This window comes from Pleuronectes platessa, chromosome 22 (assembly GCF_947347685.1).
Source record: "Pleuronectes platessa chromosome 22, fPlePla1.1, whole genome shotgun sequence".
Classification (NCBI taxonomy): domain Eukaryota; kingdom Metazoa; phylum Chordata; class Actinopteri; order Pleuronectiformes; family Pleuronectidae; genus Pleuronectes; species Pleuronectes platessa.
The window spans coordinates 11,831,761-11,848,351 of NC_070647.1; positions in this window are offsets into that span (position 1 = coordinate 11,831,761).

Here is a 16,591-nt window from a genome sequence, read left to right on the forward strand (position 1 = left end):
TCTTGTGGTAGTAGCACACTATCTCTGGGTGTCTCTCTCTCTCTCTCAGTGCGGAGGTCAGTTTGCTCTCAGCTCCATCTGCACGGGGAGAATAAAAATTACCACCAAACATAAACCAGAAGAGGTCTGACAACACCCACGGCCAGTTGAAAAAAAAAAAAATACAGCTTGTACGTGCACAGTAGAGAGGAAGTGTGGATGGAGAATCTTTTTTTAGCTCGAGGCAGCAGCCATCTCTAATGAACTCTTGTTTATGAGCTCCAGGAGATCCAGGTGGATGTGGCCTCATGTTGGCACCGCCTGCAGCTCCTCACATTAATAAAGGAAATGGGCGAGAACACAGCGGCTCTGCATCACCGTGCCCTGCAGCCTGTTTGACAACTCCTTTTATTACCTATCACTAGAAGGCTATTGTGGGGCCGGTGTGTTAACCAGTCCAGGGAAATTACACAGTACGCCCTTACACAAAAAATATATATTTTCCCCATTAAATTACATCAGCTCATAGTGCTGAAGTCTGGACATGTGCTTTATTTCTTGATGGGACTCGTGAGTAAACTGACCTCCTGAACCTAATTCTCCTTTTCTGCGTATTTCTGGGAGTGTAGCTCATTCTAAATGGCTCAGTGTGTAGTAATGTGGTTCAAACTATTGATGGAGTGATTCTTGTGAAAACCAGTCAGTGAGACGTTTATTCTGAACTTTGTGAGCATCCTCTTCACTCCGAGCAAAACGTGTCCCTGTTGGATACCGGAAAATGTAAGCACACGGCCACTACTGTCTCTTGAGTCTAGTCACTGGTTTCTAAATAGCTTTTTATATAGCCAAAAAAACTGTCCCTTTGTTTATCAAAGAACTTTATCTTGAAGACTGTATATTAAAATCCTAAATGTTCTATTACTGCTGATTTATTGGGGTCATTTGCTATTTTGGATCTTTGATGAGCAAAGTGTGTGAGTGGCATCGTCTTTAAACACAACTCTTATAATCCAAAGAACTCCTCCAGTTCAAATCCAAAGCAAAGAAGTTCGTCAGTCTTCTGCCTCCATGCCAAAGGGTTGTTGCCATGGATACAGTTGTAAGGAGAGACTTGAAAGAAATAAAAAAAGCAAATGTTTCAAACCGACGCAGCAGAGGTGGAGAGATCGTAACTCTTATCTTCTTAAATGGGTCAAACCCCCAATACTGGATCCTACAACTTTCACAAGTATGGTTTTTCTTTATATCCTTAGATCCCTAACTCTTACACACCTTTCTGGCAGAATCTTTCAATTTCAGTTTGTCTCTGCTGTCAATCATAATGTTTCGCCCATTTGATTGCTTCAAATAACTAGTTAAGACACATCATTGTGATAAGAAGTCTTTTGAGAAAAGTTATTTTAACATTCCTTTTTTAGCTCGGTCCATGTCCCATCCACTTTATGGAGGAGGCGGGGTTCGTGACCTATACTGCAGCCAGCCACCAGGTGGCGATTGAGACGCTTTGGCTTCACTTCAATAGCAACTGTCATGTTGTCCATCTTCCTATTCTGTCGATGATTATGATCAATCCGAGCCTGCAGAGCCAGAGGTGCAAGAAAATCAAAAGATGTTAAAATAAGGTATAAGTCAACATACTTCACTTCAATAACATTTCTCACCACATTGAACTTTACCTTCTCTGAAATGAAAGACAGGTTCTTCCTTTGGAAATATGCAGAAACACTCAGAGCGTGTCCCTCACATTCCTGATTCACTTCAGAATATACTCCAACTACATCTGTACTGAAGCAAGAAGTGTCTTAATTTCTCTCCACATAACAGAGGAGCCTTTAAATAATTTATCGGGCGATGTATCACTGGGCTCTGTTCTCCCAACACATCCTACACACACCTCTCTTTTCCCTCTACTCTCTCTGTTGCCGTTCCTTTGCCCGTTGCATCCAAAGTGTTACACAACGATGAAGACAGCGGCCCGGGCATCCTGGATCTGTGTTTGTGATATGGACGCAGAACAGAACACTTTATAGCTCCTGCAACAGAATTAGCTTTCGGTCCGGAACACAGAGCAGATGCCAGGAAGCTTCCGCAATCACCAAAAGAGACGGAGAGCTTCCGGCTCCCTCCCACTGTTTTGAGGTGGAGGTCTCATTCCTCTCTATGTCTTAGTCAGGAGAGAAAGTGAAGGTTGACGTGGAGGCGGAAAAAAAGGCAAATGTGTGTTCTGTGTTGCTGAAATTACCAAGAATGGAGATAATTTATGCTTGAGATGGATTTTTATTAAATCTTCTTTTAACGTGCCAAGTTTTAACTGTGAAAAACACAAACGGTTATAATGACACATTAAGCATTTTAACCACTACTTTCGAAAGTCGAAAAGCATTTGTGTAATCACACTTTCAGCCAATTACTGCCAAATCAACTGCTCATTATGCACTTTGAATTAAACCCACCAACGATCCGTTATGTGTCTCTCTCCGACGGAGAATGAGAAAGTCTAATTACGAGACGTCTGATGAAAATTGAGGGATTGTTCACTTTGAAATGAGCCACGGTTTCTGGCTTTTATCTGTTGTCGACGCCATCTCCTCCCTTCTGTCGCCGTGTGTGTGGCTGGTGATTTACTCGTGCTGTGGGGACCTAAATCTTTTTGCACAGTCACATTATGGGGTCCTGTGGTTCCAGGCCCTTACCGTAATTCATTGAGTTTTAGGGGGATGTCATGTTTTGAGGGTCCCCAAGTAGAAGTTATGTTTAAGGTTGGAGTTTGTCTGCAGGACCTGAGTGTAAGTCAATGTAATGTCCCCTGAAGTTGTAGAGACATGACTGTGTGTGTGTGTGTGTGTGTGTGTGTGTGTGTGTGTGTTTGTCGTTCCAGAAAAGAAGCTGACAGGCGACGTGCCACTCATTCTGTTAATTTCCCCAAAACTGTTGGCCCCCTGCCAGTGCACTCCCTCACACTCAATCAGCCTCAATCAGCCGCACACTTCTAAAAGTGTCTGCAGCCCAGACTGTGTGTGGGTCTGTGTGCGTGTGTCTGTGTTTGTCTTTTTGTTGTCTCATTGTGCGACTGCCTTCAAGGGCCTTTTTTCTCCCTCATTCAGTTTCCTATTGTCGCAAAACTCTTTTCATGATCAAACACTGAGAAGTTCGGATCCCGTTTTTTTTCACTGTCACTTTTTAATCTCCTTTATTGTGCTGCTATTTTCAGCTCTGCAGGACCAACACTATAGATTGAACACAACAATTCACTGCAGCGTGGATAAATTGTGTACATACAATATCTATTTAGATGAGAAAAACCTTGATTCGCCTCCACGGGAAAAGAGAGAAAGTCTGTTTCTTTGTGGGAGTAAATACTTTCATATCAAATTAAGAAATGCAATGAGTCAGTATAAAAGGGTTTCAGCATGATGAGAGAATTTCTGTACAGTCAGCATCAGCGGCTGCCAAGCAAAGAGGGGATTAAAAAAAGAAATGGCCGAGGTTCAGTGTTTCTTCCTGGAGCTGCAGGTTTTATTTTTGAGACTCTCACACCTTTCGGTTTTTCTGAGAGCAATTGGGCATTCATTAAAAGCAGGAAGTCCCAGCCAAGCAAATCTGGCCAGGGCCAAGTTTCCTTTTTTCTGGTCGCTCATTATAAATGGTTGCTAGGCTACCACAAAGTTAAGTTGCCATCTTTCTGACTTTTCTTTCCCCTGCTGTGTAGCTTGCATATAAAAAGATGAGGCTTGGTAGCCAGCTTATGAAATAAGTGGAAGTATTTTACATATTATGGCTGCATAATATGCAAGTACACTGCTAAATTAGCAGCTATAGTTAGTAGCTGTCAGCATCTGGTCAGCGGTTTGAACCCAGTCTTCCCCATTCCTCATGCCGAAGTGTCCTTGGGCAAGAAACTGAACCCCAAAAGCGGCCCATGCTTGTGCCTGTGTAGAAATCGGCCATGTTTGCTATTGTACAGTTTCAGTACATGCAGATAGAAACATGCAACCGTGAATACACACAAGCAGCCAACACACAACCCAGGAGCCGAGGAGTTTAAAGCCAATATTGCATTTCACTATTTACCGAGTGAGTCTTTTCATTTTGAAGACCGCGCAGAGATATATTGAGATTGCCCACTGGGAAACTGCTCAATAATATCCCGCCCTCTCCATTTCTCTCTCTCATCCTCCCTCTCTTTCTTCACCTCTCCATCTCCCGCCTCTCCACCCAGTCATCTCTCATCTGCTCTAAAGCGCCATCCTGCCCCCCTCATACATTTTAATGGCAGCATTTTTGATCGCACTGGTCAAAGAAAAGAAAATTCAAACGCATCCACTTGAGTCGAATAAATACATAATTTAGCAACACAAGTCAACTCCTGTTCAGCGTTGTGGAAAGGACAAGATAAATATTTCCCTTTCTGAGGAGTGGGTAGAATGGGATTTAGTCGCAGATGAGATGCTGAGTCGTGTTCTGCTGCAGCCAACAGTAATTTCGGCAGAGTTTCTGATGGAATCTTTATTGGTTTCTGGTCTCGTTTAAATGCAACAGAGAACCACATCCTGTTCATCACAGGTGTCAGACAGTTTTACCCAGAAGACGCAAGGAGATTGCTTTGGAAAATGAAACCCTGAGCATATGGTTGATAGAAGCGTCACAACTGAGGTAGGGACTGCAGCGACAACAGTTTGTTAAAGCAATGTACACAGACTTTATATAAAGATGGACGACATATACACACGTCCTCCCGCCATCCGGAAATGAAGCCAAAGTATCCCAGACACAAACGCTGCCATCTTGGGCTGATGATGTCATTTGGGGGAGGAGTCTACACAGCATGTAGCCACAGTATCAAGGTCCTTCTCAATCATTCACAGGTTCTTCCTAAAATCACAGAAACCATCTTTGAGAAAAATTATTTTTTCTGTATTTTTTACTTTTTTAGTTTAGTGCGTGTCCCATCCACTAACATGTAGGAGGGGTTTAAGAGCTACAAATATAAATAACCATGTTTGGGTAAGTTTTTGAATGAAAATTACTTTAGAGACATCGTTATTAGCACATTAGCCTTCTCATCTCAAAGCTCTGCAGAGTCACTAACAAGGCTGAAGACTCTTATTTCGTGCACCACACCCAAACATCACTGTAACAATCCACCTCCCATCCTCAAATTACAACTTCTCCTGACTCGAGACCCCAAGAGACATGACGTACTTCGTGAAGAAAACAATCATGTCTCCAAACACCAGGAAATTGTTCATCACCCCTGACAATGACAGAGAAATCCAACATGTTGTTTTGAGGAACATTTCCCGAAAGGCTGGTTGCTGTGAGTCTGCCCAGTAGAAATGTCCTGTTATGGATTTGTGTCTATGAATCTGAGACTGAGAGAGACAGTGATCCCTAATTAGGCAAAAAGTGTTCTGAATAAATAGTTTTGCACCAAAAGGCAAAATTATACCAACAAGTTTATTATTCCTGGAGATCAAGCTCCTATCTTCCTCTGACTTACTTTGAAACAATGTATAATATGAATTTATATAGCACAGCCTTTCTTTTAATAACTTAAGTTGACACTCTACACTTTAAAATCAATATTATTCACGTGAAATAGGCATTTCTGTTTAAATTCTCAAACAAAGACACTTTGAAAACCATCAGTCTTTAGTGTGCGGAGCGGCGATGCCCTTCCACAGATGAGCACACGCTCAAAGACGATTGCCACCGATCATGTTTATGTATAAGACCGAATGTGACTCACAGGGTTGAAAACCTCATCTTCTGCCCATTTCCAGTCCACGCGTCATTTGGATGCGAGCTCTAATGGCGGAGAGCGGGGGGGGCACGTCTTCTGATTGTCTCCTTTGTTCAGCGGAAGGAAATTTCCCTGTCCCTTAAAGCCGGGGCCTGAACTGAGAATACGCTTCAAAGGGAGATATTAGACTCCATCCACTTGAGCTGTAGTCTTTTGTCAGCGGAGTGAGGATTGGATGTTGTCACCGGCTCCTGTATCTCTCCCTCGGTGTGTCTTCTGCAAGTGGATGTTTTTGCCTGAAAGGGGAAATTGTTCATTGATGGAAAATAGCTTTTGAAATTGTTTTTTTTAATGAAACTTTGAAATGGAATTATGTGATGGTCCAGCATTTTGTCCAGCAGCTGCTTTGTCAGACGCTGATGAGTCACGTCAGTGGAGCAGCAGCTGAAAAGCCTGAAGTGAAAATGTAACAACAGAAGCTTTTTTTTGCTAACAGCCATTAACACAGAATAGTACAGATGGGTCATAATCACCATACTTCTCTGTGTAACCCCGCCCACTTTCCTGGGGCACCCGATTACATCCTGTTGCTATGGATACAATTCAACACTTTCAGTCCACATCTCTTGCCAATTAAGGACATATTCAAGTTTCCCCGACAAAATCCAAAATTACTATTCACTGCACTCGTGCATGTAGCGTTCAGTGGCTCTGATGAGGCACAGCAATTAAATTATTTCAAGTAGGTGGGTGGTTTGATTTCTTTCTACATGTTTTGAGACATGTACAGATTTTAGCTAAAGGGTATTTTTAAATTCAAAGGGTTATTCAAAGGTTTGACCGATAAGGATTTTTGGGACTGACGCCGAAACAGATATTAGGCAGTAAAAAATAACTAATATCGAAACATTGGCAGATTGTATAAGAAATGTTGTTATCAAACCCTTAGAGGCTTGATATAATTTATAGATAAAAAAAGCTAATACTACTAAATTTGTAGAACTTGAACATGATAACAATATTTCATGTAAAATCCTAACAAATAGGCTGTGTTGTTTTCATTGATTCTGTAAAATAAAAGTTTTTAATATTGGCAAACATAAACACCGATATTCAGCCAACCAATAAATCGGTGTAAATGTTTTTTAAATATACAATATGTGTCGGGCACGTTCTAAAGAGAGTGTGCTCGACCAGGCTGAGGCCAGAGGACAGAGTTTAATATCACAATGGGGCTTTTTCCTCATTCATCTTTGTCAGACTTGCGGCTATGCAAGAAATATCTGAGTGTTTAAGTCTGTTCCTGGAGGGGTGAGGATTCTCTCTATTCTCTATAAACCTGCACTGCACCTTCTGCTGTATAAGTCTGGAAGGGGGGGGGGGGGGCGCAGGTACTTGGCTCAGCTTCAGGGCCGGAGGATCCTGAAGCTGATCCGTTCCCATACGAGTCGGTGATATCTCCTCTCAGGAGGCTCTCTCCACAGAACCAGGAAGAAAAGGCCTGAAGATCCCTGCAGAGACTCTGAATTTCTATAACTTTCAGAATGTGTTAAAGGAGCTCCCTCACTTTCCCTGTCAACACGTCTGTGTGCACGCACTGTGTCGGAGCGAGTCAGATTCTCGCTGCTCCGCTGCTCGCTCTCCAAGTCCAAAACCAGCTCCTCCCTTTGGCTGTCAATCAGTTCACGGTTGTTGACTTCGCACTAAAGTGACAGATCTCTGTCCTCTTCCAGGTTGTCTCTCCTACGAGTGTTGTTGGCCATCTTGTCTCTCTGCGAACTCAACATTTGAGTCAGGGTTGCGTAGGGAATTCATCCTCTCAGTCATTTCTATTGCTTATGTCACCTTTATTTTCATGCAGTTTGCAGTATCACTATATTACTTTCTATTGGGCTCAAATGTATGCAGAGGGATTCATGACCTTCAGAGCATTTCTAAAAAAGGTAAGAAAGAGGGAATAAATTGCACAATGTTTTTTCCCCAAAACAAGAAGCCCATACATATTTACACATACAAACTCTTGACTTGATGACAGAATTCATAAATATTTTTCCCTGTAGCTGATCCAGATGTTGACTTTCCTCTGACCTGCCGCTGCCAACTGGGTAATTATCTAGAGGATGCCAAGATTGCTGATCAGCCAGACTCTCGACTCTTTAAACAAACGTCTAGAGTTGAGTTTTTGTCGTGTAAGATGCCCGAGGAAAGGCCACGACAATCAGCGGTATCCTAACCTCTACCCTGGGATATCGTTTGGAAATGTGAGTTTGTCAGAAGTTATTTTGTGTTCTATTCCATCTTTAAAATGTCCGTACCTATGGGTCAGATAGATGTTTGGCTGAGCTTGAGATGTTAATCGTTAGAGGATCACTTCACAGTTCCCATGTGTGTGTGGATGCATGTGCGATAAAGAAAAAGACCTTCACCCTAAACCCAACATGCACCCACACCCACCCACACCACTTATAAGCTCTCAGTGCAATGAAAAGAAGCCTCTCTCTACCTGCCGTCACTTTCTATCTCAGGGCTTTGAGCTGCTACTTTGTTAAAGCTCTGCGGCTGATGAGAATCCGTCTCACTTCAAAGGTCGTCTCTCTCTCCTCCTCCTCCTCCTCCTCCTCCTCCTCCTCCTCTTCCTACTCCTCCACCACCAGGGCCGGGTCTGAACGTGCGGGTCAGCACATCAGAGACGGGCTGTTGAAGAGGAATGACGGAGTGGACGATGACTGAAAGACTCTCAAATGAAATATGAAGGTCATCTTTCTTTGCATCCTAATGGTTTATGTATTATCCATGCTCATGTATCTTCTAACTCCAGTTTATATTTACTTGCACAAAAAGTGGCTCGATTTGTTTTTGGCTGAATTTGCTTTACTACTGTTTATATGATATTGCATCCTGAAATCTTATATTCTTAAAGCTTCAAACAAGTAACAACATCTTTTTACTACAATGCCCCGATGCATCATTTACACAATGATCATGTTTAAGATGGTTAAATGTGTCTCAGTCCTCCAGCGAGGCACAACAGCACATTTGAATTCTGGCTGTAAAATGATGGAAGGTCGGCAATTAAGTTAAATATGCAGCCCTTCAGCTCACTGTGATGGCTTGGCTCACAGCGCAGGCACTATCCGACTATTGAATTTCAACTGGGCCAATATTTGATGGATTCTTATGATGGAATTTCAAAAAGCGGGAGGGTGTCAGTCCGCTTTAAAGACCACACGGTAAATTGTTTTAAAAACATTTGAGGAAGTATGAATGAAAGAAAGTAAGTTTATTGTTTTCTACACTCAGGTATCTGGATTACACAAACGATTTGACTTTGATTTGATTTTGAGATATTTGTTTTTCCAGGCTGTGAGAACACAATGTCCCCAGCAAATGAATTTCTCTGGTTCTGAAACTCAGCAAGTGGGAGAGAAGTATGGAAAATATGCAAATGAGTTGTTCATGCATCACAGTTGCTCAAAGGAATATATACATGGCTCAACTAGAAAGTGGTTTGCAGACAGGTTTATGTTCTGTGTTCAGTTTACAACACATTCCCTTGCTTTTAATTATGATAAAATAATAAAAAACAATGTGAAACAGTTATTTTAAATTGATGATACGCTCCTTTGAATTCAATAGACTGTAATAAAGCTATATTACCTCAGCAGATTATCCTTGTTTTGGCTCAGAGGGTCGGCGCTATGAGAGCTTTGTCTTGTCTTAGCTCCAATTAGGCGGTCCTGCCCGAGATTAAGAGATCAGAGGAGAAACATCCCCCTAACATCCCCAGGTTCTATGTCAAAGGCTCTTCACAGTGTACGTGAAGTCTCAGACAGAGGAGACGGATTCTGGAAAGCCTCTTACATGTCAGTGAAGTTCATTTTAGTTCTCTGTGAATCGAGAAAGTTCGGCCCCGACATTGTTGCATAAACGCTGCGGTTTACTTACAGTGGTGCTCTCCACGTGAAGTGCTGCGGAAATGACTCAGCAGCGAACCACCTGCCACGGTTTGATCATATAATTACACAAGTAGCCACTTCATGGTGAATAACACTGATTACAGTCATCAGCTACCAGAATAATGGTGGGAGAGAAGAAGAAAAATCTGCTAGTTCTTGAGTCCAGTCAAATAAAAATCACACAGGCAGCTTTAACTTTCAAAAGTAAAGCTTATCGCACAATTTAAATAGCAGCACTAACTCTAGGATATACACCTGCAAACACGAATTCTATGTACAAAAATGTCATAGTATAATAACGTGTCAAGATCTTAATAGTGTAGTAATCTCATTAAAATGTCATAGCATGGTATATTGTCCCGAATCTAAAAAATCTACAATGTATGGTATGATGTCAAAATATCTCATAAAAAACTCATGGCGTCCAAAATTAAAATAACTTATATAACTAATATATTAATGTGTCAGAAACCTAACACAAAAACATCATTACATCTGGTCCTGCCCAGTTATTTCCTGACTCACTGATGTTCGGTCACTCTCTGCAACATCCACTGATCCAACAGCATCTCTATCTATCTATAGAACTGCAGCCTCGTGTGCAGAAAGGTAGACAGTGCATGCATGAGAGCACAGGGAGATTACAAAGCACAACGCACATCCAGTCCCAGGAGTCACAATTACAAACACTGTCAGACTTCACACATATAAACTCATCTCTGAGAGGTAATTACTCCTCTCGCCCACAGTCGTCTTACCCTTTGAGCCTTAATACTGAATTTCACACTTTGACAAACTGCTGTCTTTGTTATTTAAAGCGTCACAACCCAGTCATACACATGAGATGTGTAGCTGGAATACATGTCAGGCGTGAATTGTGTTGCAAACTGAAAACTCAACTCATTGCTCGCATATGACAATGCTTTAATATCCCTGAGGACATGTATATAAAGGATTCTGCCTATCTGTCAGTATTATATCAATATGGCTTTATTGTCATTTCAGAGGGAAAATAGCTTGTGGGGATTTTGACAACTGCTGTTGATGAATTCTCCATCTGCTTTGCCTTTAGATTTCATGAACACCGAGCAAGAGTGAGTGCTGCTGTCAATCTGTACATGGAAACACAATTTGTTGTGTTGCAGTGTTGATACTGCAGAGTTCTTCCATATCCGGTGCATTGTGCCCCTAAATGAATTAAAGCAAGTGCCTCTGAGGAGTTTACAGAGTGCTGTGAAAGCAATATGTGGCCGTTTAAGAGTCTATACAGGCGTGTAAGACTTGTAGCATCTTTAATTACTCTTAGCACAGTAGCTGTTTAAACACACAGTTGGATATTTGGCGTTTGGCTGTGTTTCATAAGTTCTCTCCAGCAAACGATCATTGCTGCTCCAGGTCTCTTCTGAAAATTAGACATCAAACTGTCTGACATGGTTATGTTCAGAAGGATACAGATCACAGAAAAGGATGACAGGGTTTTTTGGGTGGTTTGTGTTAGGGCAAGTAAATAAAAGAAAAAGCCCTTCCTCTAGCAGGCACTATAACTGGCTGCTAAATGACATGGGAGTTATTTCTCATTAGTTTTAGTCCGTTGAGGCCGATAACAGGGCTGGTCTGATACTGCCTGATAGGGGCAGTTCAGAGCAAATCACTTGTCCGCCCACCCACTCGTCGACTGCCAAAGTAATAGGATGTATGGCTGCCAAGCAAACAGGGGAATTTCTGCGTCTGACTGACTTTGTTTCAAATTGAGTTGGGCAGCGTGAACCGCAAACAGAAACAGATTAAACAAAACAAATGAGCAAAAAACTGTGATTTTAGAATGAGGAAAAACAGCAGGTGTGGGTTTTGTAGCGTTCCAAACAAAATCTAATTTTGTATGACTGACTGCTTCCAGCAAAATACTGGGTGCTAAAATTGTGAGCTGTGTTTGTGTGGTTGTGTTTTATTTGCGGCCGAGATGAGAGCAGATATCGACTCAAGGGTTTCTCACTGAAACAAGGACAATATCGTCACTCGGTACAAAGCTGTGCTGAGTTCTCTGGTTCCTATACTTTGAAGCATTATTTCTTACTACCAGTCAAATTCACCATTACGTTAGATATCTGTTCATTTTTTATCTTAATCTATTAAAGGGGATTGAAAGTCCGGTTTGATGTTTCATTGCATGTTAAACCATTTAGACATCTTTTTTTATTAAGAGACTAATGTTGTGTCCAATTTCAGGGGCTGCATCATTCTCAGGATATCCGTAGAGGCCAAGCCTAAATGAGAGACTTAGCTAGATTGTTAGCTTCATCACCAATGCACCATTAATCCTGGCGTAGGTTGGCTTATCCCGATCAGGAGTTGAAGAAAGCATTTGTTGGCCACATTTGTAGAAGCCTTTTGAATGGTTCAAAGTTTAACGCATCTTTGTTGGTCCCCGAGGGGCAATTTGTTGCACAGCCAGCATAACTATTACACAACCAGTGGACATAACATTAAAACCTGTACTGTACGGACTAGTTACAGTAGAGCTATGCACTTTTCTGAATGCTCCTCTAGTTAAAATACTTCTGAAACACATACTTTACTTCCATCATTGACAGAGAACTCACACTTTGTTCACTTGTGCCTCTCATGCCCTCACAACCCGAACTGATACAACTAACTGATACACACCCAGCAGCAGGTCTGACCTTGTTTACATGCCACAGTGCACTGCGGGCCTGTTCAAAATGGACTTGTTATGCTGACCCCCTGCAGCTTAAGGTGGCCCCATCTTCATTTGTATAAAAAAAAAAAGACACACACATCTTTAGTTCCCTCTGCAGCAAAGTGAACAGATTTTGGTGCATGAGCATCAAACCTTAAAAAAAGACATTTCATCTGAAGGAGTCAGCTGTCTGTAGTCTGCTCACACAGCAGGATAATCTGCACCAACCACTGTGCAGCCATCGGGAAGAGTTATGGTTGCCTATTCTGTTTGAAGTCAAACCACATGTCGGTTTGCACATTAAAAGTTTTCTATGTATTTATCAGTAGATATAGTTTCAATTCACAGGCTACGATAAACTTTATTTTGTCAAATTTTCATGTGACATTATTCATCAACTTTGTTCAGTTTTCCCAAAACTTTTTAAAATTCAGTTTTGTCTGATTGGCGATGAACGTAAAACTCTGACACACACACACACACACACACACACACACACAAAATCCCTGTCTAGTTCTGGCTCAGTTGTTCCTGCCTGCAGTGACAGAGGGGATTATGGAAGAATGTGCAATGTTGTCTTTTATGAACACACACACACACACACTCACACACAGACACACACACCACAGCGGGTTCTTACTGTGCTCCTCTCTCTCTCTCTCTGAGCACCGAGGGCACCTCCTCTTCTTAACGAGAACCCACATGATAAAAGGAATAATTCTGCATCTACTGTTGCTTCATCTTTATTGTAAACACAGGTAACTTTAAAAAAAACAACAACAATGGGACCATTGGAGATTCATTAATGGCTTTTTGTGCATGGAGGAGGGTCACAGATGGACACCTGCTTGCCGACTACTTGATTGACTCTCTAACGACTTGAAATATTACCATGGCAACTCCACTATGCGCACACCCACACACACACAAACACACACACACACACACACACAAACACAGACACACACACACGTGCTACACCCTGCAGACTGATCATTAGAGTCTTGTGATCTTTCTCCTCTGCGTCCTCTCCAACCCCCCCATTGCCCTTCAGTGGACTCCAAGCAAATCCCCCCCCCCCCCCCCCCCCCCATCCCTTTATCGCAATCATCTTTCCCTACCTCCCCCTCCGTCCCTCATTCCCTTCTCCAGCCCCCTGATTGTCTTTAATGGCCCTTTATAGCCTCCCTCCCACTTATCATTTCATACTCAATCCTTATCTTTCACACTGTTCCTCGTAGGCTTTGGAACTATCTTTACCTTCATCTGTCCATCCCTTTTTCATTATCTGCCACCGCCTCCATCCATTCGCCCACCTCCCCTCTTCCCCTGCCTCCCCCTATAGTCCATCCATCCACCCGTGCCTTCATGTTCCTCTTTTCCCTCCACCGGCCCTCATACCGTCCATCTCCTCCAATAATTACCCCCGGTTCAAGGTTTTAATTAGAGAAAGAGGAGCCGGTGTCTGGAGCGGCAGAGCCTTAATTGAAACCCCAATTAGTCCCCTCTGGTCGCCGGTAAGCCGGGGGAGCCGCCGCTCTGCCGAAAAATCAGATTTTCAGCAGGAGGTGAATTTTCAGAGGTGATTACTTTGACTTGTAATAAAATGTATTACGGTGGCAAATGAAAAGTGCAGGCACGTATCAGCCTCCCTTATCACTTACAGTTATAATTGCTTCAGGCAGTCTGCCTCAATCTGCTTTGGAAATTAACGGCAGGAAGCTGCGGCAACCGGGACGACGTGAAAACAATAACAACAAAAAAGTCACAACGGTGACTTGTTGCTGTGGTGATTACCATAGTGATGGCAAAGTCGTAGGGGAAGCAGCCGCTCTGGTTTTGGGGAGGAGGGGAGTGTGGTGCAAATGCAGGGATTGGAAATGATTTGTGTGTGTGTGGTTGTGTGTGTGTGTGTGTGTAAGTGTGTGGAGAACGAAAGAGGCGACAATGTGCTCAGCCTTTCAGCCAGTTTGAAGCCAATCAATGGGAGCTTATCAGGATGTGCTCTGCTCTGCGGCTGTCTGCGGTCGAATCCAGAGGCAGATATACGACTGAGCCGGGTCTGTCTGGGATGGACTCAACAGGGGGTGGAAGAGGGAAGGCTTAACAAGTGCCTGTGTGTGTGTGTGTGTGTGTGTGTGTGTGTGTGTGTGTCGAGATGGGGATGGGAGCGTTCATGTAGAATGTGTATAGCTGGATCTGCAGAAGAACAGAGGGAGGAGTGTGTGTGTGTTTGTCGTATTGTCAGTCAGGCGGAACATGTGTGTTCAGGCTTTGGTGACCTACAATATTTATGAGAACGCAGTGAATATTCCTGTCCGTCAAACCATCCACATACGAGGCTTACACATAGCCATGGGACACTTTATCACTCGAAATAACATAGTAATAAAATAATGCATACAAATGTAATAAGTAAAACAATGTATCTTTAACTTCTTGAAAGCAGTGTCTTACCGGAGCCAGATTTGAAAGTCAGCATATCCTGTCTACTCATTTCAAACAAATATATACGCTGAAGCTGTAGCAGTCCCTAGGCCAAGTCAAGTTAATGATATATACATATATGACATTAAATTATAGACAGGACAGATGCTAGACTCAACATTCACAACCATTATGCACAAAGTCAGCTGTATATTTTTATCTAGCTTCGTTAGTGAGATTCTATACAGTATAGACTGCATAAAGACAGACAACATGACTGCTCCGCAAAGGCTAAAACAAAAACATCTTTATCGCAACCTTGTGGCCACCTGCAGTGTAGGAAATAAATCATGTAAGTGGATGGGACATGGGCCAAACTGAAAACTCAACTACACATCCCAAAAAATATTTTAAAGATGGTTTCTGTAATTGTAGGTAATTCTTATAAAGCTGACAAGAAAACCAATATGAGACTGAGCCTGGTCGACAGTGGATTTCCATGATCAGCATCGCCAGCTTGTCCCGCCCCTTATTGTTGTAGCTAAAGTTGGACACTACAAAGAAAAAGTTTTACTGCCCTAATGTGTCCCTGCTTGGTTGAGTTGAAGCGTGATACATTGGATGTCACTTGCCGGTGAAGGATCCACCTGTCGGGGCCTTTCGTTTCTCATGTGATGGAAGGACACATTTATCAGCCGCGTTTGAAGGACCCTCCAAAATGTGACAGTCTGTGATGCAACCAGTCCATCAGCCTCTGACTCCGGACATAGAATGTGGTTCACAGCTTTAGGAAAGAAGTCAGAGCTGACGAAACATGCTGCCTAGTTCATTTCTCATTTGAACTATTTGTGGTTTTTGGAAGGCCTCCTATGCAACTAGGAATCTAGCAGGAGCTCCCAATCTGAAGCTCGGCAGGCCGGCTGTGTGGAGCCACGGTTGCAGATTGGACAATCACTGTCTGCCGGAGAGGTTTCACGTCAGCTGGGTGTAAACATCCCCCAAAAACGAGATGCAGCAATTAATGAATGATTGGGAGAAAGAGGGAGGGAGAGAGTTTGAAAGGATGAATAAATGTGTCTGTGTGTAATTGTTCCACTTAGGCTTTGAGCCAACTTGCTAATTGTAAATCCAAAGCATACTGAGTGCATTCGGTTGGGTCCTCACACTCTTTCCCGCACACACACACACACACCCACCCACACACACACATATATACTCACTGGGGATAAGAGTAGAGAGGGAGAAGGGGAAGAGAGAGAGAGAGATGAGGGGAGAAGGGTGATGGAATCGAGACAAAATGCACAATGACAAAAGCGAGACAATCAGGCGTAAGGGGCCGGCACTTCGGCTGGAGGGAGACAGAGGGAGAGAACGGATAAAGGATTCAAATCTACAGGCAGAAGTGGAGTCAAGAGGAGCTGAGAATAAATCAATAAGCATATCAGTGCCTCAGAGAAAGAGAGAGAGGAAGAGAACGGGACAAACAGGCTGATAGACAGCTAATCAGAGCCCAGCAGGCACAAAGACACAGAGAACATATTAAACAGAGACTTAATCAAATAGAAGTTACATGTCAAGAATAATCCAGGTTAAACCAATTAATGTCTAATGTCTTCAATGCAGATTAAATTAATACATTTTCATGGACATCAATATTCCAACTGTTGACCTTATTGAAAATAAGTATATTTCCCTTGTGTTTATATTGCATTTTTACTTATGGCTTTACTGATGTCAGTTTGTTGACTGTCCTGTTGACGGCTGTCCCGCTGTGGGACTAATAAATAA